The following is a 24,225-nucleotide window of genomic DNA, read 5'->3' as shown; positions in this document are numbered from 1 at the left end:
ACACAGGATCCTCAGGGTATTGGAAGGAGGTTTCTTGGCTTCCCGTGGTAGGTGGTAAAGGATTGGGGATTTTTTTTTTAATTTTAAAGATCAGCATTTGCAGGTTTGAGGCCACGTTTAGGCAGGCAGCCAGTAAGCTTGAGTCCATAAGACCAAGTCACATACTCCAGGCTGCTTCATGGTGGACAATGAGGGCTTATGTCCTGCTAAGAGCCCCAGGGTTATCAGGCCCAGGGGCCCAGGAGTGGGACTCATAGCCAATGCTTGTAATCTAGAAGGTGCCACCTCTCTGTGCTAACCTGCCAAATGGAGGTGCCCTGTGGGGCATCACCTCATGGCCACAGAGCAAAGCCCAGGGCAGCCAAGGACAGGGCTTGCTCCTTCTCTGGGCTCCTTCAGCTTCCAGAAAATCTTGGTGGCAACAAAGGGTCTAGAGTATACGTAAATGCCCTCAGAACCCTTCTTGGGGTGTCCCTGAGGGTAAAGCAGCTAATGCCACTATCAAACAGAAAAGCAGAGGGGAAGATCCCCATGACCGTCCTTGGAAATAGCTTTCTGCTCCAGAACTAGAAGTTTCCAACACAGCCTCCCCCCACCCCCACCTCCAGCCCCTAGGGAAGTAAACTTAACCTACAGAGACCCAGCCCGAAAACTTGGCAGTTCAGACCCAGGGGAAGTGACATCTCCCAGGTGGCCCAGGGGTTTTGTCACCCAAAGGGCCTTGCAGAAGTGTTCCTTCCTCTTGTTCCCTGTAATGGATTTTAGAGCCACCTACCAGGAGTCACAGCAGAGAGGAGCGTTTTCCTTACATCTGCTTGGCTATAACCAATGTATGAATTGTCGTCCTATTTTTTTTTTTAAGAAAAAAAATTAACAAACGACGGCGAAGGGAGAGGGGTGTGCCCACCTGTGGTCTGACTACCGTCGCCTCGCATAACCAGGTTGGTGTACTTGGTTAAAGCAATGTGAACCGTAACCCTGAATAGCATATTGAACTATTGAACCACTTGTAAAATACTCGAAGCTTGAGTCTAGTTCTACGTAACAGATTTAAACTGGAGAGAGATGTAGTCGCAAGAACTCAACCTCTAGAAATAAAGAAGGCAGTGAGGAACCTGCCCGTCTTCACCGCAGCCCACGACGCGCCTCTACTGAGCACTTCTCGTTGGCTGCTGCCTTTGGCTCTGACCCAGTAGCATCTCCCATCCCACCCCCAGCTGCGCCCTACCACACGGGGCTGGGAGCTGGAACGGTGGAGGGCAAAGGGGACAAGCCCAGTGTTAGAGGAGGTGGGGGAGCAAGGGGGCCTCTTGGCCACAGCAGAGGCCACCTCGACAGTGACGTAGTGCAACCCAAGAGTCTGGTGAGGACAACCTGGAGGACGTTCACTGTGCACAAGCGAGATGCTCCACCTCGGAGCAGGGGAAGGAGGTGTCGGCTCCACCTGGCTCTGTGTCCTGATGAGACAACAGCTGGAATCTCGAGTGCACACCTGGGCCCGCATGATGAGAGGCACATTGATAGGCCAAGGGATCCTCTCGGTAGCATTCAGGGTGGAGCGGGGGTTTCAACCACGTCCAATGGGGTTCAGTTAAGGAGCCTGCTGTTTCCCCTGGTCATCGAACCTTCCTTATCATGCGAGCGTTTTGACACAAATACCATTGACAGATGCTATTTTGATACATAGACTATCGTCACAGGCTACAGAAAACACGGAAAAGCCAAAGAGAAAGAAAAGACACCAGAAATCACAATCTCGAGAGCTAGAGATGTACATCCTTTCAGGTATTGACATACTGCATTACACGATGAAATTGTTTTTTTTTTTTTTAAAAAAAAAAAAAGGAGTCATGCGATTCCAAAACCGGCTTTCTGCCGTGAACGCAGACCGTTATTAAATACAACAATATGTATCCTGAATACGCACGTCTCTCAGGTGCATAAAGCAGATGCACAAAGTTCTTCTTAATGGCCACACGGCGCTCCTGTCACTTCCTCAATGTAGGTTGAGTCTGACTTCCTGAGCTACCAAGGATGTTGCAAAGACACCGTTCTTCTAATAACCGGAAGGAATTGGTGTGAGGCAGGCATTCGCTAGGTTTGGTCTTTGAATCCCTCAAACCCGAGGAGGGAGATACTGTTCATTTCTCTATTTTATGGATGAGAAAAATGAACTTGGAGATTTTAAAGTAACTAACTGGCTGTGACATTCTGGGCAGAGAGCAGAGCTGGAATTTAAACCCGGGCCTGCCCGATGCTGCAGCCAAGACTCATAATTACCACAATCTAGTGCTGTCTGCACACATCTACCGCATTTTTTCTGACTACTTCTTTAGGATAAATGCCTGAGTGTACACTTAGCTAAGGACAAAGGGAATCGGAACTTTTAAGACAAGGAAATAGGAAATTAAAACAAAAAAAAGAAAAGAAAGAAAGAAAAGTCACTATGCTCAGAGATCTGCAGGCTCCTGGGGTGGGGTGGGGGCAGGGTGGGGCTGCAAGATTTGATTCATTTCTGGGCTCTTCCGCTCAGCCCACGGAGGACCAACAGGCGAAGGGTGGATCACATGTGCTCCAAAATGGAACAGCCTCCCTGGCGAGGAAGGCCCTCTCCAGAAGCAGCCCCGCCGAGTTTGGAGGGTCTCTGCCGAAATGGGAGCCCTGAGAGGAGAGATCGAAGGGGAAGACCTGGGAAGGGGTGCAGGGGGATGGAGGGGTCAGGATCCTGGGCTGTTCCCCTGCTCTGGGATACCACAGCCCCCCCTCTGGCCGTCTGGTACTACAATTATGATATAGGATTTGGGGAGTCTTTGTTTATATGCCACACTTACTAAATCAGTGTTTCAAAAGTATTTATGTAAAAGAAAAGTCATCTTTGATCTCTAAAAATGTATGGGGGTAGGTGGTGGAGGAGGAAGGCACGAACCCATATATGGAAATGCGTTCAATTGGAGCAAAATGCAAAACGGCTTCTGGTTCCAATTAGGAGCCTTTGTTCCCTGGCAGTGGCCGGCTTCCACCTTGCTGGAGCCTGCGGCCCAGCCTTGTTTTATTTGCGGGAGCCCCACATTATTGTAAGTGAAAATGCATCCTCACCTGAAGGACGCCGTCGGCGTGTGCACCAAAAGACACACGGGCCGCTTAGCCTAAGCTGGCCTCTTCTTCTCTTCTGTTCTGATAGATCTTTCTCTCCGCCCCCCCCCCCTTTTTGTCACTCAAAATGAGTGTCTGATGTACCAGCATAAATTGTTAAAAGCAGTTTTAGGTAAAGGAAGAGAGAGTAAAGTGGAGGGTTTTTTTTTTTTTTCCACAAAAGCCAACCTCAATTTATGTCAAAGAGGGTTAAAAGACCTTGGGATTAAAGCAATGAACGTGCTGCTGTCAAAGCTAAAACCCGCTAACAATTTAGTGCCAAACGCATGTTGTTCAATATCATTTCATATTATATTATGTCACCGAGAGCTGACGGTTCTGCATCACTCTGACAAGGCTGATTTACTCTGAAGAATTCATCGACATTTTGCACAGTCAAAGCTGACTTCATTTTGTTTGGATGGACGGTGGGAAACGTCTCTGTACTTGAGTTCGAATAGTAGCCTGAAAATCATTCTCAGATTAAAGATTCAGGAGACCGTTGGTCCACGGCTTTGCCCGGGAAGGACTTTGAGAGGCGGGAACAGACTTTTCAAGGCTCCCATTGACAAAGTATTTAGACCAAGGCTTTAATAAAAATCAACAGAGGTTAAATCAGATTTTTTTTTTTCTCCCCAGCATCCCCTAAAGTATGTGAGTTGTTCGGTCAACGCCTTGGAAAAAGAAAACCAGAGGATTTTCCCTGATGGAGACATAAACCACTTATAGACTCCTCAGGAGACGTTAATCACCTTATTTTCTTGATGATGTGTGCTCATGATTCCCGTCACCCATCCTCTTTCTTACCAGTGAAAGGGCGCAGGTGTAGTGGGTGGTAAAGTATGAGGATGTCTCCAGGCTCGGAGACCGTGCGACAAAGGACTTGGGGAACTCCGAGTGAGAGGGACCAAGGTTCTTCCGGGACAATTGCAGAGGCCACAATAAATAAATAAATAAATAAATAAATAAATAAATAAATAAATAAAGGATCTGAAATCATCTGACCTGTGTCTTGAAGAGCCAGATGCACATCAGGCTGTCTAAAATGAAATAAATGAACATACTGCATAACGTGACTTGCATAAGTGTCGACCGCACGTGAAATCTGTGACGATTCTACATATTAGGTGAAAGATTATGCAATAAAATATTAAGAGTGATTGTCTCTGGCGGGTGGGACCAGAGGCACCGGTGCATGTTTTTCACCTTTATGGGTGTTTTCAGGTTAAAATCTATGTATATATGACTGAGTTTGGTTTTTAAAATGTTATAGGGGCACCTGGGTGACCACTCGGTTAAGCATCTGCCTTCAGCTCAGGTCTTGATCCCGAGGTCCTAGGATCGAGTCCTGCATGGGGGTCCCTGCTCAGTGGGAATCTGCTTCTCCCTCTCCCTCTGCTTCTCCCTCATTCATACTCTCTCTCTCTCTCCCAAATAAATAAATAAAATCTCTTTTAATGATGTCATAAAACGGTACTAAAGGACTTTGTGTCCAAAGCAAGCCCACACTCAACGCCCTCTCAAAGTGTGAACCTATTCTTTAAATCAAGACAAGATATTCTTAATTTGATAAGGTTCTAAAATTAAAGTTTTCGGACACTGCTTTCTCCGAAGTTGGGCCCGAAGTTGGTCCACTCTGTACCCTGCAAGGAGGGGAGTAAAGAAATCGTTCCTTGAGGGTGCGCGTCGGGGACGCCTCGCTGGAGGTCCTTGGGGCTGCTGCGTGTGTTCTAATGACGCCCCCAAAGGATGGGGAAGGGCCTCAGCAGGTGGTCAGAACAATTCTAGGTGACAGTCGGGGCTGGAGAGTTCCAGAAAAGGGAGGCTGTGCATGTGTGCACGTGCCTGTGTGTGTGTTTGTGCGTGCACCTGCACGTGTGCACATGCACACGTGTGTTGTGTCTCCCACTACTAGGAAAGGAAACTCTTCTCAGCCTCGCCCAGCTTCCCTATCCCAGATGCCTCATCTCCCCCAAGTGTCTTCTGACAGGGCCCCAGTGCCACCTGCCTCCCATCTGAGCATCACCACAGCTTCTCCCATAGCTCACGGGAGCACAGCACCAAGGGGACTTTCTCAGCAGAAGATTTATCCTCCTCACTGAGATGACAAAAGGTGCTGTGCAATAAAGCACCAGGACACCCAGAGTGCGGGTCTCTGTCCTGCCTCACATAGCTACGCGGCCTCAGTTTCCCCTTCTGTATGATGGGCACCAGAGCCCATACTGTCTGACTTGCAGGAGTGCCATGGAATCTGATAGCATAAGGTAAGGGCGAGGTACCTCTGTGCCAGGTTGGGGATGTCACAGTGATCTGAAACATCACCCCAATCGAGGGATGAACTATCACCAAGGCTCAGATGCAGCAAGGCCAAAAGATAGCAGAACAAATGAGGTGCAGACCCCTCACTTCTCTGGGGGGAGTGCAGAGAGGGGTCCTGGAGGAGGTAACAGTGGGACCGCATCTGGAGGATGAGGAGTCAGTGGCCTATGACCTTAGCAGGTGGCAAGCGCTCATGGCTAGGAGATGAAGAGTGGTGGCAACCCCCAGTGGCACAGAGGGCCTGTGCTCATCACCCAAAGTGGGCAGCGTGTTCCCCTTCCCCATCCCAATCCCACGTGGATGCACACACTGCAGGTACATGGTCCCTGGCCCCCTCTCTCCTTCTCTCACTTCCAGGAGGCAACCTCGGTGGGTGGATCCCCATGTTGGTTCCTATTCTCGGTCAGCCTTTCTGTCCCAGGTCACTCTGTCCCCAGTGAGGCTACCCCTGGCCGTGCATCAATCATCCGTGACTCCTCCACTTGCCCTCCAGCACTGACTCTGGCCAATCTTGCCTCTGGTGATCCCTGAGGGTTGTGGGCACCCATGGGAGGAGGCCATGGTGAGGACAGTGCCGTGGGGGACAGGCAGGTCTACAGGCTGCCGTCCTAACCGACCACCCGCTCCCGCCTGGCCCTCTGTGGAGGACACAGCTCTGAGACCAGCCACTGCCCTCCAGAGCACCCGGGCCACTGAGGGAAGCAGAGAGGGACTAGCAGGAACTCGATAGTTCAGAGCACAACAGGTTTGTCTTCAAGTGCTGGGATGTAAGAGGAGGAAAGTCCTAGCTGGGCAGTGGGATAGGATTGTGCTGGTGGGGGAGAGGGACAGAAGATAGAACTGGAAAGGGAAGGTAGCCTAGGATGTTGTAGGGAGTCTGTGCTTTGTCCTCTAGGTGCCCATCGGCGAGGACTTTGGGCCAAGCTTACGTGCGCTGTTTGTCGGTGGGGCTGGAAAGTGCTACCTCTTTGTAGTTAGATTTTGCATTTCCCTAAGGAAGAATGGCGTCGAGCATCTTTCCATGTGCTTATCAGTCATTTTCACGTCTTCTTCAGAAAACTGTCGATTCAGAGCTTTTGCCCATTTTTTATCAGGTTACCTTTTATTATTGAATTTTAACAGTTCTTTATATATTTTGGATACAAGTCTTTTATCCTAGATATGATTTACAAACACTCTCTTCCATTCCCCTTTCATCTGAACTGTTAAAGCAGCTTCTCGTTGGTCTCTTTCCTTCTTCCCTTGCTCCCCTGGAACCCAGGAACCAGACTAATCTTTTCAAACATAAATCAGGTTAGGGGGCACCCAAGTGGCACAGACTATTAAGCATCCAACTCTTGATCTGGGCTCAGGTCATGATCTCAGAGGAAGCTTTGTGGAATGTTCTGGAATGCGGAGGGCAGTGGGTGTGAGGGAGGGTGGGGGCTGTGAAACTAAATGGGTGTGGATCGGGGGTAATGGGAGCACAGAGATAGGTGGGAAGGGAGGTGGAGAAGCGGGCAGAGGTAGAATCATCTGGGGCCTCCTGGGCTGGGGAAAGGATCCTGGACTTCATCTCAAGGGTGATAGGAAGCCAGATAAGGAGTTTATTTTCTTACACCTATTTTTAAGCAGGGGAGCAACGTGGTTGGAGCAGCATTTTGAAGGATCATAAAATTGCAGAAATATGACCTTATTTTTTTTAATTGGATTGATTGATTTGGGAGAGGAAGAAGGGGAGGGGCTGGGGGGAAGGAGAGGGACAAGGAGACATGTCGCTGAGCACGGAGCCCACTTCCCTTTCCACCTGTCTCTGTGCCATGAGGCATCGTCTCTCCTCTTCCCCTTCTCCCCCGTGTTGGGGCAAGTGCTGCTTCCTGGGGCAGGACGTCATTGGTCCTTCATGGGCACTAGGTCTCCTGCACACGAGGCTGGCGGCACACGCCAAACACTTTATACTCTGGTGGGGGGAGTTATTGACTGATGGCTTTCAGGCTGGAAGCCGCTGAAGGACAGAGACACTTTGGTTGTGTGTCCGTCACCCACCAGAGTGTCCACAGAGCGCTGTGGCAGTGGGCAAGCCCCTCTCCAGCCACCAGGGACCCAAGGAAGAGCAAAGGGAACCAGGCTGCTCCCAGTGGGTTGGAGCCTCCCAGATGAAGGCCAACCTGAGGACGCTCATTCTAAGGAGCACCCATCATACGCCTGCCCTGGCCTGCATGAGCTGCACTCTACGCTTCCCAACAGATTTGGAAATCACAAAATTTACCCTTCCACCCAAAGGCCTTGCTGACGTTTGGTGTTGAAGGAAGAGCAGTGGAAATCACCCCTACCGCTCATCAGCAATCCGTGCATCTACCTTCTTCCTAGACTTTGGGAGAAATCCGTTGCCTTTGGGTTTTTTTATTTATTTTTTTTAAGTTTAATTTTATGAATGACTTTGGATGAGGCCTGTGAAGTATGAAGTAGCCACCTTTGCTAAACCTAACGTTCTTGTGGATTTTCCCCTCCGGTCTGGCAGGAATCTGGGACAGAGCTAAAGGGACCTGTATATCCACCCCAGACAGGGATAGGTCCAGAGGGCAGCCAGGGTTCACGACATTCCCTGATGCAGCGGGGACCACAGCCAGGTCCCTCCATGGGCCCCTCCGTGCCCTTCCTCCTCCTCCGGCTCCCTTCACCCTTCACTTGGAAATTGTACCCTAGTTCTCCAGCTTGCTCCCAGAAACCTCCCTCCCCAGCCCTTTTTGTGCTTTTCCATAAGTTGCCCGACGCCCCACTCCACGTTGGAGCCACGGAGCCAAAATTCAAGCAACCAGCACTTCACACCCATCTGTCCGTGTGGTTGGTTTGGAATTAGACCCGCGACCCAGTTAGGGCCAGCTAGATGCAGACGGACTGCGGGACAGAGGCTCAGGTTGTCCCCGAGGCTGCGCTGGAGGGTGGGTGCGGGCGCTGTGGCCGCTGCAGCCACCCTGGGAACAGAGCTGAGCGGCCCAGGGCTGTCAGGACAGCAGGCTCCTGGTCGCGCACGTCGGTGGATTCCCTCTAGCCAGGTTCCTGCCACTTGCTGAGTGCACCGCGGGGCTTCCGCGCCCCATCCCTGCGCCTGCCTGCAGGACCCGGTGCAGCTGCAGCTCACAGCGTCACACGCCGGGGAGGGGTCTTCCTGGAAAAGGCCAGAGCAGCCTGTCACCTGTTGTGGCCTTGTGACCCCACGAAGCCCATGACAACCAGCAGGGCTGTTTCAGGTTCTTGCATCTTGGGGGGCCCCGATCCCTCCTCTGGAAGTCCCAAGTGCTACAGCGCGGTGAGCAAGCTGCCCCCCCATCCGCCCCGCCTCCCCACGTGACGACCTTGGGTCCCCGCCCCTGCGCATCGGCTGGGATCCCTGGAACTCCGGCCCGCGTTCTCCCTTCCACCCCTTCCGCATCCCCGCCCCCCCACACACCCGCTCCCTCCTTCCTGTCACCACCTCTTGAGGTCTCACCCTAGCTGCCCTGGGGGGGTCAGAGCCGGACGCAGACACGTGTCTCAGTCGCCACAGCCCACTCCCAAAGGCCTCGAAGCCAACAAGGTTTCCCCCCCAACCTCAGGTAGCCTCTGCTGACAACACTGCCTGCCGTCCTGGGCCCCATCTCCCAATGAGGCTTTGCATCCACTTAACCGGGTTTTCAATTTCCACTGCTTATGCACATACGTCTCCATCGTCTCCATCGCCGTCGAGCCAATCGCCGCGGGAGCTCCCCTCTCCAAAACCCCGAGGGACGGCGTTTCTACCCTGGAGGGATCCCCGAGGTAAAGCCCTAGCCACCAATGTCCATCACGGGGTAATGGCAGAGAGCGCCCAATCGAAAATTCACGGCAAGCACTATGCAGCCTTCTCCTGCCCAAACGTGTGCAAATATATGACTCCATGTATATGCATGTCCGCACACACGCCCAGGCCCGTATGCATGCAGCGCACATGCGTGGGCAGCCCTCTCCCTCCGACTGGCTCCAGTGACATCGCTGGAACAAACCCTTCTTCTTTTTTTTAAAAAAAATTATTTATTTATTCATGAGAGACACAGAGAGAGAGGCAGAGACACAGACCAAGGGAGAAGCAGGATCCCTGTGGGGAGCCCGACTTGGGACTTGATTCCAGGACCTTGGGGTTATGCCCTGGGCGGAAGGCAGATGCTCAACTGCTGGGCCACCCCAGCTGCCCAGAACCAACCCTTCCAGACATAGGCCTGGGGGTCGGGATTTCTCCACCAAGAGGCTGGCAGAGGCAAATAGAGAAGAGGAGGGTGACGTGGAGCAAACCCCGCTGCAGATGCCCGCTGTCTCCTGCGAGGCAAGTAGGGGGCACAGAGGGGGAGGGGCTGGTCTTCACACCAGGACTGCAACAGCCAGAGCTCAAGGCCCAGTGGCCCAGATCCACGCGAGGGACAGCGAGGAGCCCCACGGAACTCTCCGGGCTGTGTCACTCAAGAACATGTATTGAAAAAATAATAATAATAAAAAGACTCTTTGCAAACTATGAGGAAGGTCCTTGCTCCTCACTCCCCAGGTAGCAGGAGAGGAGAACACCCCTCTCTTGACCCGTTTGAACCACCCTCTCCTTTGTGCCCTGCCCCACCTGACTGCCCACCCCCAAACCCACCTCGGGCCTTCTCTAGGAAATCGCTCTACTTGCTCCCTTCCTACCCTCATGCCTCTAACCTGTGTTTGTTTTCTGATCAGTGCGCCCGAGATGCCAGTGCGATGCTGAAAAGAAGTGGGCTGGGAGTCAGGGGCCCAGCGCTGCCTTCCTGACCATCTTGGAGCCCTTAGAGTTCACCGCACCTGTTGTCACGCAGCCACCGGGCTCCACGGCGAGAGCACAGAACGTCATTGCCACGGTGTGGAAACACTTGGCTCTCATTTTTCATATCTATATCTATATATGTGAAAAATATAGATTTCCTTTTCTTCTTCCTTCTGACCCTCAGGAAAGAGAGCCCTAAATCCCCGCCCCTTGCTACTTCATACATCTGTCCCTAAGTATGCCTCTGGGGCCACTGTTGCCGGGTCCTTCAGAGGAAATGTTACCCGGCCTTCCATGCTTTGGCTTATCATCTGGGTGGCTTTCTGCCAGGTGAGTCCCGCCATGAGACAAGTGACTTTAAAGACCAGGATTATTTACCAGGGGGATATCAGCCGATGATAATCAGAGCTGGGGCTTTTTGCTTATACCAAAGTGTGCAGGTGTGTGTATATGTATGTGTGTGTGTACATAATACTCATATTGTCTGTCCCCTTCCACTTCCTGAAATACTAAGATTGTCCTCAATCCCAGGGTGCCTTGGGTGGGTGTGAGCACACTTACCACGGTGGGGGGGGGGTCACAGAGGAATGGATGTGAATGGTGTGTCCCCACTTAGCATGTCCTGTCACTAGAAGGCTCCCCAGCTGAAGGCACAGCCATCCTCTCCTCCATCCCCTAGTGTGCGTGCTCTAGATGCCCTCAAGGGCAGAAGGAAGGCAAACACTCACCGTTTCCTATTTGAAGGGTGCTGAGGAGAAGCAAGTCGCTAAGTTCACAGCAGGGAGAAAAGGAAAGAAGCAAGGAAGCCTCAGGCTCAGAGCAGAGAGGACAGATGGGGCGCTGTGGGCGGCGGGGGCGGGGACCAGAAGCCCTCTGAAGGAGCATCTCCCCGGTGGGGAGTAGGGGGTCAGGACAGTCAGAATCTTAACAAGAGCCCAGATTGGGGGGCAGGCCCACAGCCCAGCCCAGCCAGAGATCCTGAGACACAGGTATAGGGACTAGAGACCCCACTCCAGGCCTCCACCTCCCCGACCCACCCCACACAAGGAACCGCAGGGGCGGTGAAGTGTGGCCCCCGTGCACAGGGGGGAGAAAGCAAAGCTAAAACCCACAAAATCAGCCTCGAGGATCTGGGGGCTCTTGGAAACATCCCCCAACCAGAGTGTCCCTGCTTCCACTTTCGAAACTGAGGGAGTGTGACTAGAGTTGGCACATAAAATACAGGACATGCAGGTAGATTTGAGTTTCAGACAAGCAACGAAAACCTCTTTAGTGTAAGGATGTCCCAAATATTTCATGAGACAGGAAAACGCTAAGATTTTGTTTATTGCTTATCTGAAATTCAGTATTAATTGGGCGTTCCTTTTCTTTCCTTCTCCTAAATCTTGCTGGATTGAGGTTGGGCAAAATCTGCAAGGCTCCTCTGAGGTCCACCACCGTTCACTCTGTCTCATGGCTGTAGGTGAGGGGGATGCACACACAAGACGGGAAGGGCCCTTGGATTGCTACTGCCCACCCTGGGAAGGCAAACATAAGGACGCCACCAAGTGAGTCAAGACTTGTTAAAACACCCCGTGTTATTGGTACTTCGGGCTCATGCATGGACCCCAGACATCACAACCTGCGGTCTGGACCGTCTGCTGCCAGAGGGCCACAGGGAAACCCTAATTCATAGCTAAAAGGATAAAATGCTGTCGAATCTGTCTTGGTAACCCCAGAAACTGACACTTGTACCAAAAGAAAAAAAAAAAGGCTAATGCGCTGTGTGACAAATTGTATTCATATTTTTGTCTAAACCACTAATTATTTTACCTGTATGAAATTCCTCTATTATTTTCACTGCTGGAAAATCACAGGGTGGTAAGTGCTGCTAGTACCTGTCACAGACAAGGCGTAAACAATGCAATACAATAAAACCTCATATAGCATGGCGCACACAAGAGTGGCTTGCCGGGCTCACCAGAAAAACAAAACATCAAAGAAAAAAAAAAAGGGGAAAAAAAAAAAAAAACGTTAACCAAAGGTAGCCTGCAAGAAGAAATGTGGCAAGTGAGTTTGAAGACTGAATTACTAATATCCCTGGACAACAGACCTCACAGATAAGACAAGAGAGGGAGGGAAAGGTCCTGGAGAAGGGGCTGACAATGAGCTGTCAAGATCTGACCAGGACGAGCTCCTCGACGCCTCTGCTCACACACGGGACGGGAAGCACAGGCCTGCACATCTGGCTAGCCCTTCACAGTTTACCCGTTGTTCATCGGATCTCCCCCCAAACTCCATACAACAGGACAGAAGCCTGCGATTCCCGGGGAACTAACTCTGAGAGGTGCGTGGTCTGTGATTTGACAAAGGGTGGTGAGATGTAGGGCAGAGTTGGTGAATATATATAAAGCAGAAAACACAAGATATTTTAAATAGCTCAGAGTACCGAGTCTAGCCAGAGGGACACCCATTTATCAAATCACCATGCTGGTGAGTGTCTAATTACAAACAGGGCACAAGAAGAGGCCTGGGCTCTGTGTAAGCAGGTGGCAGAAAAATCTGATCTAGCTGCAGACCTTAGGAGACGCTCTCCTTAGGGAGTGATGCAGAGCCTAGAGCTAAATAGGGTGGGTACGATGCCTTCCAGGCAAGAGCAGAGTCCTAGGCACACAAAGCCCGGTGGCTCACCAACACTGTGAATGAGGAGGTTGAGGGCGATAGGATTGGGGCGAGACAAGGAAGGTCAGCAGGGGCCAGACACTTGAGGGTGCCCGAAGGTCATGCTAAGGTTTGAGAAGCCATGGGTTGATGAAGGTAGACAAGCAAATGGCAGCTGCTTTTTTTCAGAGTTCTTGGCAGTTCTGGCTTCTCCACCTCTACCAGGATGCAGGCTCCAGAGCCCCAACTTCCTTCCACGGGTATAGGAGTTTCCTGGGCCATCAGAAGTGGTTTGTTACCAAGGGATGAGTCAGATGTGATTTTGCAAAGCCTCTGATGGAAGCCTCCCTCCTGCTGGTGGCCAACGGGTTAAGTGGGAGAGGAGTCCTTCGTGGATGCCAACCACTGGCATCTACTGGGAAGACAACTCAGGGAGTTCATCTTCAGGGTGGCACAGCTTTCATCCCTGCTCAAGTGGAGACTGGACACCTCTTGGTCATCAGCCAGGAGTGCAGGTCATGGAGAGGAGGCTGGGCTCCTTTTGCTCCTTTCTCCTCGGCCCCTGAAAGTTTGGTCCTTTTGCTCCAAGCCCTAACCTCTCTCTTTCTCTTGTTATGGCCCCTTTATCTCCACACATCCCTGAGATCTTTAAAGTTCTTTTCAGTTTGGGATATGGGATATTTATAGGCATTCTTCCAAATCTGTTGTCCATGCATTTAATTCCTTTCCATCCCTCCTCAGCCTAATTTTGGATTCTCAACAACTAGATTTCTTTTCTCTGCACTCTGCTGTTTGTGTCATTCTTTTTCTGAGGCACTGAGTGTGAAATGCCTGGCTGAGTGAGTTAAAGTCGGGGGGTAGAAAGAAATAATGTTATTCTATCACAACGAGCCTTTCCATTTGCAATGACCATGCTGGACACATCACGGAAACTGGTGACACGATGGACTAAGGTGATGGCACTGGACAGGGGGAGCCCACATTCCATATAGATCAGGAGATAAGACGTTGAGATTTGGCAATATTTTGGATATGGAAGCAGGGAGAGAAAGATGTCAGGAACAGAACTCTCCTGAGCTGGATGGCATGGGGATCCATCACTGGAAATGAGAAACTAGAGATGAGGGTCACATTTGAGAAGAAAACTCGCAAGTTTTCTTTTGCACACAGTGAGTTTGAGATGCATGAGAAGCATTTAGGTAAAGACGGAAGCTGGTCAGAGATATGAACCCAGGGCTCAGCAGCGAGGTATTCACTGCAGATAAAAACGTGGACGCTATAGGTATACAGAACTACAAAGAGAAACGTTAAGGAGATTGTCCATGAAAAAAGATGGGAACAGGTAGGAAATATTTTGGACAACTCTAGTATTTCACAGTTAAGTAGAAGAGATTGAAAAGGAGATTGTGGAGTGACAGAGAACGAAGAGGATGTGCCATTACAGAATCCAAGGGAAGAGATGACTTCAATGATGATGCATTGGTCCCCGGTGACCCTGCTAAGGGTCAAGGGAGTAAAGAATTTAAAACAGCCATTGGCTTTAGGAACGTGAAGATCATTGATGAACTAATGACACTGTTGGCAGAGCAATGAGGGTGGAAGCCAATGATGCGAACGTCATTGTGAAGAGGGGCTGAGGAAATAGGAACAAAGGTGCAAATGGCACAGATCATTCTTTACAAAAGTAGAGCCCACTCTTTCCTCCAGTTTGGCTGTGAAAGATGCGGAGTACAAGAAGGTGTGTCTGTTTGCTTGCTTGCTTATTTTAACATAGGAAATTTGATTGTGTTCACAGCCAGTAGGAAGGGCCTCGTGGTAGGAAGAGTAGTTGTAAAGATAAGAATGAGAAGGGAATATATAAATAGTATCGGGGTCCTGTGAAGGGAGGAGCGGGGGGCCCAAAGCTTGGGGGATGATGGAAAAGGGAGGCCACCTTGGAGAGGAAAAAGAGCCCCCTGGATCCAACAGTAAGGAGGGGAGGAGGGGAGGGAGGAGGGAGAGGATCTGCACAGGTGTAGGTGGCTTAGGCCTTGGGGCTACGATGTTTAGCCCCTGTATGATTTCTTCTACATTTTCAATAAAGCAGGAGGAGGTACCATCTGCTAGGGGGGATAAGTCAAATGTTTGGGTTTTGAAATAAATCTGTAAGAATGAGAAAGCAGATTAATCTGAGAAACGTAGCAAGAGAGCCTTTCGTGTTTGAACGATCTAGAATGGGTGATCATGGGTTCATTGTGGAAACAGAGACGCTTGTGATTCAAAAGTCGGATGGTCGAATTGGCCTCCATCTGTTCACCCAAAGCGGAGAGACACGTGTCTATCCCTGACCCATGTAAATCTTATCAGTCTAAATAAGATGACAATTTTGTAAGTGGTTACACATAGCTAGTTCTATTTCCCCAGCTAATACACACACTCTGAGAACATAATTTTTCTGTCATATGCCTGGTCCCTTTTCTACTATCGTCCCATGGTTCTAGACAGAGAGCACACCAATGGCGTTCAAACACACACACAAAAAAAACGAGGTAAAATTGGGGAAAACACAGTGAAAACTTGGCAGCGTGTAAGACAAAACTGAGTATTTACACTATTTTTAAAAAGATTTTGTTTATTTTTTTTTTATTTTTTTTTATTTGTTTATTTATTTGACAGAGAGAGAGAGAAAGAGAGAAGGAGCACAAGCCTGGGGAGCAGCAGGCAGAGACAGAGGGAGAAGCATTCTCCCCATGGAGCAGGAAGCCCAATGCAGGACTCGATCTCAGGACCCTGGGACCATGGCCAGAGCCGAAGGAAGACACTTCACCAACTGAGTCACCCTGGTGCCCGGAGAATTTACACTATTATTGTATCAATCGGGAGATCTAATATGGATGATGTTAACAATGTGCTTCTGGAACGTCTTGATATGTTGTTTCAAAGTGTATTTGTACACAGCATCTTACTTGCTCATAAAATCACTAATGAGGTGGGTGTAATGATACTCATACTCAGCCCAGGAAACAAGGGTGAGGAACTAGTTGGAGGTCCAAGGACAAGGGTTTATCAGAACTGAAAGTGGGTCTAGGTCTGAGGGCATCAAGGAGGGAACGTGTTCCCTTAGGGCCCAAAGACACCAAAACTTGAGAATATCCAGTGTGGACTAGCCAACCTCAAAAACTGAGATGAAATCTCCAGACTCACTCTTTTTTTTTTTTTTTTTTTGGATGCAGAGCTTAGTTTTCAAATATCTAGGCACACACTTGGCCACACTTCCAAGACTGAGAGGTGCAAAGGTACAGCCACAGCCTCTTAAAGAATCACTTTCCACAACTTCCCTTCCTCCTGAAGGAGAAAAGCAGCTGTGGATTGTTTTATGTCTAAAATTGTCCTCTTCACTTAATGCTTTTTGGAATAACTGTCATGGGACAAAAGGCCTTTCTAGGGGGAAAGGACATTTTCCTGCTTGTGCAGAGGCCAGAACCCCATGGTCAATGCATGGCCACAGTCTATGAATCTAAAACTAATCTCAGAGAGCCTGAGGCTGATCAGAGGAGCCCAGGAAGGGCATCATTTTTCAATGAGCTTTGAACTAAACGCATCGTCCGCACAAGACCGCCCGTGCCCCTCCCTTATGTGTTAATACTTTGCCAACATTAGCAAGGAAAGAAATATCCAAATAACTTTCAAGACATAAAAAGGTCCCTGGCAGTTCCAAGGATAAAAAAAAAAAAAAATAGTAAAACCACCATTGGACAACCCAGAACAAAATGCCAAGGACTTGACAGGTCTATTTTTCAGAGATGAGTCAGGAAGAAGGTCTCCACTTAGAAATTGGGACTGATATTGGATGGTGAAAGCAAGTCTTGTTTGCCTTCAAAAGAGTTCTTTTTTTATCAGTGTGAATCCAGGAATCCATATCGTGCTTTGGAAGATGTCCTTGAGTTTCAGGGAGAAATTAGTTGCATGCATTCTAAGCTAGGATATGACTGAGTCTATTCCATTTCTTAAATGTCTAAGAAATATCAAGAGGATCTATTAAGCTAAAGGACCCATGTTAATGCAACATTAGAGAACTTGATTAGAGCCCAGCACTCAGGAAAATCATTTTCAGCTTCGCACATGCTACATTGCACATGTAATATGTTGTGTTTGATGTTATTTGTCATTTATTAAATGTATATGCTAATATGAAGTGTTCCATTTCCTGACTATGGGGTGTTAAAAAAGTTCACTCTCACTTCACACTCAAGCCTAAGAAACCTGATTTCCTGAGTCCTTCCCTGAGCCAAGGCTGAGGGTCAAAGGAGCATTTCTTAAAATTCTATTTATTAAGTGCCTAGGGCTGTGAGATATGTCCAGGAGATCATAACTGAACCAGACACCGCCTCTGCCCTCCAGAGGCTTATAGTTCAGTGGGGAGAAAGAGATGTGAAAAACTAATTATATATAATATGCCAAATGCAATAACATGGCCATATCAAATGCATCAAGAAGGAGAGAAAGGAAAAAAAAAAAAAGAGAGAGAGAGAGAGATTCATCCAGATGGGGGTTTGGAAAAGACTCGTATAGGGTAGGCAGCGTCTAAGCTGGGCATATGGAGTAGTGATTCTGGTTTAAATAGAAGAAGAAAAAATTGAGGAACAATTCTCAACATTTTTTAAAAGCAACAGATTGTCAAAGTGAGTTTCTTATGGATTTGATGTATGAAAAATATGCAATGGGCATAAAGGAAAATGTGTTCCTCAACTCCCAATATTGTCATTTGGAGATTAATATTAAAGAGTCTAGAGGGAAGCGAGTGAAAAGGTTCATAAGGAGAATTTCCTCTCCAATACTCGTTCTCCCAGAGGGAGTCCCACTCACCACGCCCCTGACCTCCCTTCACCTGGGAGTCACACACAAGTCTGGGGCCTATTGTCACTTTCAACCAGGCGGAGGGGAAAAAATGCCCCCACTGAATAAAGCTTAAAGGGATGGTAGTTAACAAAAAATAAAGCTGCTTTTTGATTGTCATTAAGTCATGCTTGTTTAACATACCAGTTATATAAAACAATGCAAAACTTTAATTGACATTTAAAAATGTGGCATCACACTCGGTGCTATTGTTTATTCAACAATTCACCTGTAGTGTTCATTATCCGTCTATTTAGGCTTTTTCCTTCCTATTTATGATGTTTCAATGAATACGGTGAACACGGTCGACTGTATCTTGTACTGATTTCTAATGCTTCTCTATGATCAATCCTGCAAAAGCAATCATTAAGGTAAAGTTCTCTGCCTTCCAAATTGGTTGACTTGCTTTAAACTATTTAAGCATTCTTTGTCATTTCTGTTAGACTGCTTGAATTTGCTTATTGATTTATAAACACTCTCATGCACTTTTTAGAATAATCCGCACCATATTTGATGCAAATACTTTCTTCCAGTGTCACTTGAGATGTTTCCTGATTATATTCATTTTGAAAACTTTGGTAATCTCTAATCTATCCATCTTTTCTATATTTGTTATAATTATTAAAATAAATTTTGTATTCCCTTTTGTTTGTTTTTTTAAGATTTTATTTATTTATTCATGAGAGAGAGAGAGAGAGAGAGAGGCAGAGACACAGGCAGAGGGAGAAGCAGGCTCCATTCAGGGAGCCTGATGTGGGACTTGATCCCGGGACTCTAGGATCACATGCTGGGCCAAAGGCAAGCTTTAAACCGCTGAGCCACCCAGGGATCCCCTTGTAATTCCTTTTGACACTCTAAAATTTTATCACTCTCTCTGCCTCCTTTTCTCTGTGTGTGTGTGTGTGTGTGTGTGTGTATGCGCACACGCGTGCACACGCATGTGTGCACATTTAGGTCTTCAATATATCCTAAGTTCCTTTTGTGACTTTTGCAAGTTAGATATTTAGCTAGATAGTTAACATGTAGGACCAGTTCTCCCAATTTCTTGAGTGCCTCTTTCTCTCTCTACTAATTTCAAATATTAGTGCTTCACATAGTTACAATACATACAAGGGTCTATTCTGGAATTTTGTCTATTCCCCTATCTATTTTATATTCTTAAGTAACACCTCACTTCATTAATGATTAGAGCTTCATAAATTTGATATCAGGTGGTGAAAGTCCATTCTTTTGATCATCTCTTTCAAACCACATGGCTGTCCGTGAGCATTTATCTTCTATTTGAATTTTAGAACCTGCCTGTCAATTTCCATAATGGTCTCACTGCAATTTTGACTGGGGATACATTGTATTTTTACATAATTTGGGGAGAAGCAACATTTTTAAAATAGATATTCCCAGTTATTCTTCATTTATATTCAAATCTTTATTAAATATTAGATTTTTTCATAAAGTCCTATCACAATTATCATTAGGTTTATTTACTGTAAGATGCAATATTTTATAGATTTTGTTGTTTTTGTTGTTGGTATTTCGAACAAGATGCGTTGTACTTGGTTACTGCTGGTGTACGGAAAAGCTTTTGACTTTTGCATATTAATCTTATATCCGGCCACTCTGCTGAGATCTTATATCAATACCAATGGATTCTTAATGGATTATCTCAATTGTTAATAGAGTCTCTTGGATTATTAAAAGTAGTTAATTATGTCTTCTTCAAGTAAAGATAAGGATTCTTTTTCTTTCCAATTTTATGTTTTCCCTTCTCTTTTCCTCCTTGCTAATCGGCTACAACATCTAGTAAAATATTGTAAAATGCATTTTTATGTTTTCTAACTTTAATGGGAATGTGTATGTTTAACCAATACTTTGTATATTTGTTGGGTTCTTTTCACATTTCCTTTTATCCCTAGCTTATTATTTTCATCATGATGTGATGGCAGATCTTTTTAATGCTTTGGGACAGCTATTAAGATAAATAAATGGTTTTACTACTTTACTCTGTTAATGCAGTAAATTGCAATAATAGATTTTATTATGTAAAAATCTTCCAAATTTATATCTCCAGCCATGAATTTTCCCTTGGCCTCTAAACTTGTTGTAACCAACTGCTTCTTGACAACTCCACTTGGATGAACAATTGACTTCTCAGACTTAATGTAGCCAAAACCAAACCTTTGATTTCAGTAAATGGTAATACCATCCACCAGGTTGTTCAGGGAACAACGCTGGAGTCAATCTTGGCCCCTTGATTTCATTAATATATCATATCTAATCCATTCTTAAATCTCATGTACTCCCTTCTGATTTATCTGGAATTGCAACCATCTCCACTTTTATCTCTCTAGCTCAAACCACTAACATTTCTTATCTGGGTGACTTCAATAACTTCCAGTTGGTCTCCATGCTTTCATGCTGATGCCCTTCATTCTATTCCCACATCAGCAACCACAGTGATCCTCATGACATCTCCTAATCTAAACATTAACTCTTCTCCTATCACACTTAAAATAAAATCCAAAACCGTTCCCATGGTCTTTAAAGCACAACACAGTCTGACCACAATACTCTCAGCATCTTCTTCCACCACTTTTGTATTGACCACTGGACTTCAACAACATGAATCACATGGCTGTTTCCCCATGTACTGAGCACACACCCCCTCCAGAGCCTTTGCAGTTGCTGTTCCTCTGTGTGGAAAATCTTTCTACAGCTAATCACATGGCTTTTTTCCTTACTTCATTCAAGTATCTCCTCAAATATCACTGAGAGCAGTCTTCCTTGACCACTCAGTCTCAACTGGCCCATATTCATCATTTTCTATTTCTTTATCCTGCTTTGATTTTTATCATTGCCTGACATTATATTATATATTCTAATCTTGTTCACTGCTGTGTCTCCCATTATAACAAAAATTCCTAAGGGGATTATCTGTCTGTATTACTCATTTCTCTATTCCCACTGACTAGAACAATTAAAACATATCCAGACCCTGCCACATGTCCCCTGGGGAGGGGGAAAACACCCCCATTTAAGAATCACCACATTAAATGCTCATAATAGGAAAACTCAAAGGTCTCAAGTCAATAATCTAAGCTTTCACCTGAAAAAACAATGAATGACAGTAATGAGTGACAAATAATGAAATATATACACGCATGTGCAACAACAAAAAAACAACAGAAAAAAAATCAACAAAACCAAAAACTGTTTTTTTAATACAATGGAATTAATGAATCTTTCGTTAGATTGACCAAGAAAATAGAGAGAAGCTATATATGACCAACATTTGGAGTAAAAGAGGCAACATCACTGGAGACCTGAAATAAAGCTGAATAGCTATATTATTATTATTATTATTATTATTATTATTATTAGACAAAGTAAACTTCAAAAACATAGAACATGCTAATAAGAGAGAGGGATAGGACAGAAAAATTATGAATATGTATGGATCTGATACCAGGCTTTCCAGATACACAAAGCAATACTGACAGAACTGAAAAGAGAAATGGACAAATCCAAAATTATAGTTGGAAATTCAGCCTCCTACTTACTACTTGATAGAATGACTGGACAGAAAATTAGCCAGGACATAGAAGATATGAACAACATTATCAACCAACTTGACACTTACAGACGCTCCATCCAAAATAACAGAATGCACATACTTTCCAAATACTCAGAGAATAATCACCAAAATCAACTATAGCTTTGGCCATAAAAAATATCACTAATAAATTTACAAAGATTGGAATCAGATAGAAAAGTTTCTCGGACTTCAACAAAATTAGAGATTTGAAAAAAAAACAAAGAAAAGTATTTGGAAAAATTATCAAATATTTGGAAAATTGATTAATATTCCTAAATAACCTAGGGATCATAGCAGAAATTACATGAGAAGTTGGAAAATATTTTTAATGTGAATGAAAATAAAATCACACTATATTAAAATGTATGAGAAGCAGCTAAAACAGAGCTTAGAAGGAAATTAGTAAGGTTATGGGACACCTGGGTGGCTCAGCGGTTGAGCGCCTGCCTACGGCCCAGGGCATGATCCTGGAGACCCAGGATCGAGTCCCACGTCGGGCTCCCTGCATGGAGCCTGCTTCTCCCTCTGCCTGTGTCTCTGCCCCCCCGCCCTCTCTCTGTGTCTCTCCTGAATAAATAAATAAAAATCTTTGGGGAAAAAAAAAAGGAAATTAGTAAGGCTAAAAACTTGGAAAAAAGTTCCAAAAACAATGATCTAAGCTCTCACCTTAAAAATTTGCAAAAAGAAAAGCAATTTAAAATCAAAGACTCCTAACTCTGGGAAATGAACTAGGGGTGGTGGAAGGGGAGGAGGGCGGGGGGTGGGGGTGACTGGGTGGCGGGCACTGAGGGGGGCACTTGACGGGATGAGCACTGGGTGTTATTCTGTATGTTGGCAAATTGAACACCAATAAAAAATAAATTTATTGTTAAAAAATAAAATAAAATAAAAGTAAATAGAAAACAGGAATTTAAAAAAAGGTAAGTGCAGTCAGAATTCAACAGTACACAAAAATAAAGAAAAAATAGTAAAACTAGAGCTTTATTAAAAAACAAGCAAATTTGAGGGACACCTGGGTGGCTCAATGGTTAAGTGTCTGCCTTTGGCTCAGGGCATGATCCCAGAATTCCAGAATCTAGTCCCACATCAGGTTCCCGCAGAGAGCCTGCTTCTCCCTCTGCCTGTGTCTTTGCCCCCCCCCCGCCCCGTGAATAAATAAATAAAATATTTAAAAAACCAAATTTGATCAAGCTGTATGTTTACTAATTAAAAAAAGAAAGCAGAGATTAACAATAATATCAATGAAAGAGAGGAGATCACATCATATCTTAAAGGCTTTAAAAGGAATAATTAGGAAATATTACCAGTTAGTTACTAAAACTAAGAAATGGAAAACCTGAATAGCTCTATGTGTCTAAGAAAGATCATTAATTCATCAACTAAAAACCTTCCCACAGAAGCAACTCCAGGACCAGAGAGGCTCTCCAGTAACTTCTAGGAAACATTTAAGAAGGAATAATACCAATCCAACACAAACTTATACAAAAATTTGAAGAGGAGGAAGCCCTAACCAATTCATTTTACAAGGCCAATGTTATCCATATACCAAAACCAAACAAAAATATCACAAAAACCACAAATAGACATCAACATCCCTTGTGAACACAGGTTTTAAAATCTTTAACAAAATATCAATAAATTGAAACCAGTAATACATTAAGATTATAATACACTGCGGCCAATTGGGGTTTATCCTGCTGGAAGGAGAACTTGCAGAGAGGCCCTATATCCATCCCCAGGATGGGCTGCTCTAGTTCACAGTCTCCCTTTTCTCTGGATCCCACACTCCCTTCTCTCCGACCAGGCTGCTCTTTTGCCTGCCCATTGACTGGGATCCACCGTAGCTCACCCTCATTTGGAGCACATCCAGATCCCAACAACTGGACGTTCACTCTTTTACACATCAGAGAAGTTTGATCAATAGTTCCTAATCTGTGGATAAATAGTCTTTCAAGGTTCAAGAACAACCTTGTTCAAAAAGGCGTAGCCTATGTTCCATGAACTCCTGCACCAATATGCTTTACCCTACTCCCTGCTTTTATCAGTTTTATTGAGGGACAATTGACAAGTACAATTGTAAAATATTTAAAGTGTACAACATGATGGTTTCATACAAGTATGCACTGTAAAAGGATTCCCTCCATCGACTTACTTAACACCACATTTGCATTCTACACTCTTGGCAAATTTCAATCATACAATATAGTGTTATTTATAGTCACCATAACTATAGTTATTTATAGGCTTCGTGTTATACCTTACATCCTCCGACCTTATTCATCTTACAATTTAAAGTTTGTAACTTTTACCAACCTCTCCCTTGTTTCCTCTACCCACTAATCCCTGGCAACCACCATCCTATTCTCTATTTTTATATGTTTGATTTTTTTTAAGATTCCACATATAAATAACACTATATAGTAAGACAGCTTTCTCTGCCTAACTTATTTCACTTAGCATAATGCCCTCCAGTTTCATCTATGTTGTCCCAAAGGCCAGGATTTCCTTCTTTTTAAAGCTGAATAACATTCCATTGTATGGGATACATGGTGCCGTGTCTTGATCCATTCATCTATGGACATACAGTTGGGCTGTCTCCATGCCTTGGCTTTGTGAATAATGTTCCAATGAACAGGTACCCCTAACCTCTTTACCTTTATTTCTCTTCACAGTAACAAGCTCAAAGCAGGAAATTCAGAAAACCTGGAAAGTTAAACAGCACAAAGTAAAAGAATCACCGTGGCCCTATCAACCAGAGATACTCAGCAATGATATTTGGTACACTGTACTATTAATATCCAAAAACCTTAAGCAAATTTATAAGTTACGTTATGACTTTGGTACTATGTGTGGGAAGGACTCTCCCAACCTCAAAAGATAAAGAACTAATTTTTTT

This window comes from Canis lupus, chromosome 1 (genome assembly GCF_048164855.1).
Source record: "Canis lupus baileyi chromosome 1, mCanLup2.hap1, whole genome shotgun sequence".
NCBI classification, from domain to species: Eukaryota; Metazoa; Chordata; class Mammalia; order Carnivora; family Canidae; genus Canis; species Canis lupus.
This window is presented reverse-complemented; position numbering follows the sequence as displayed.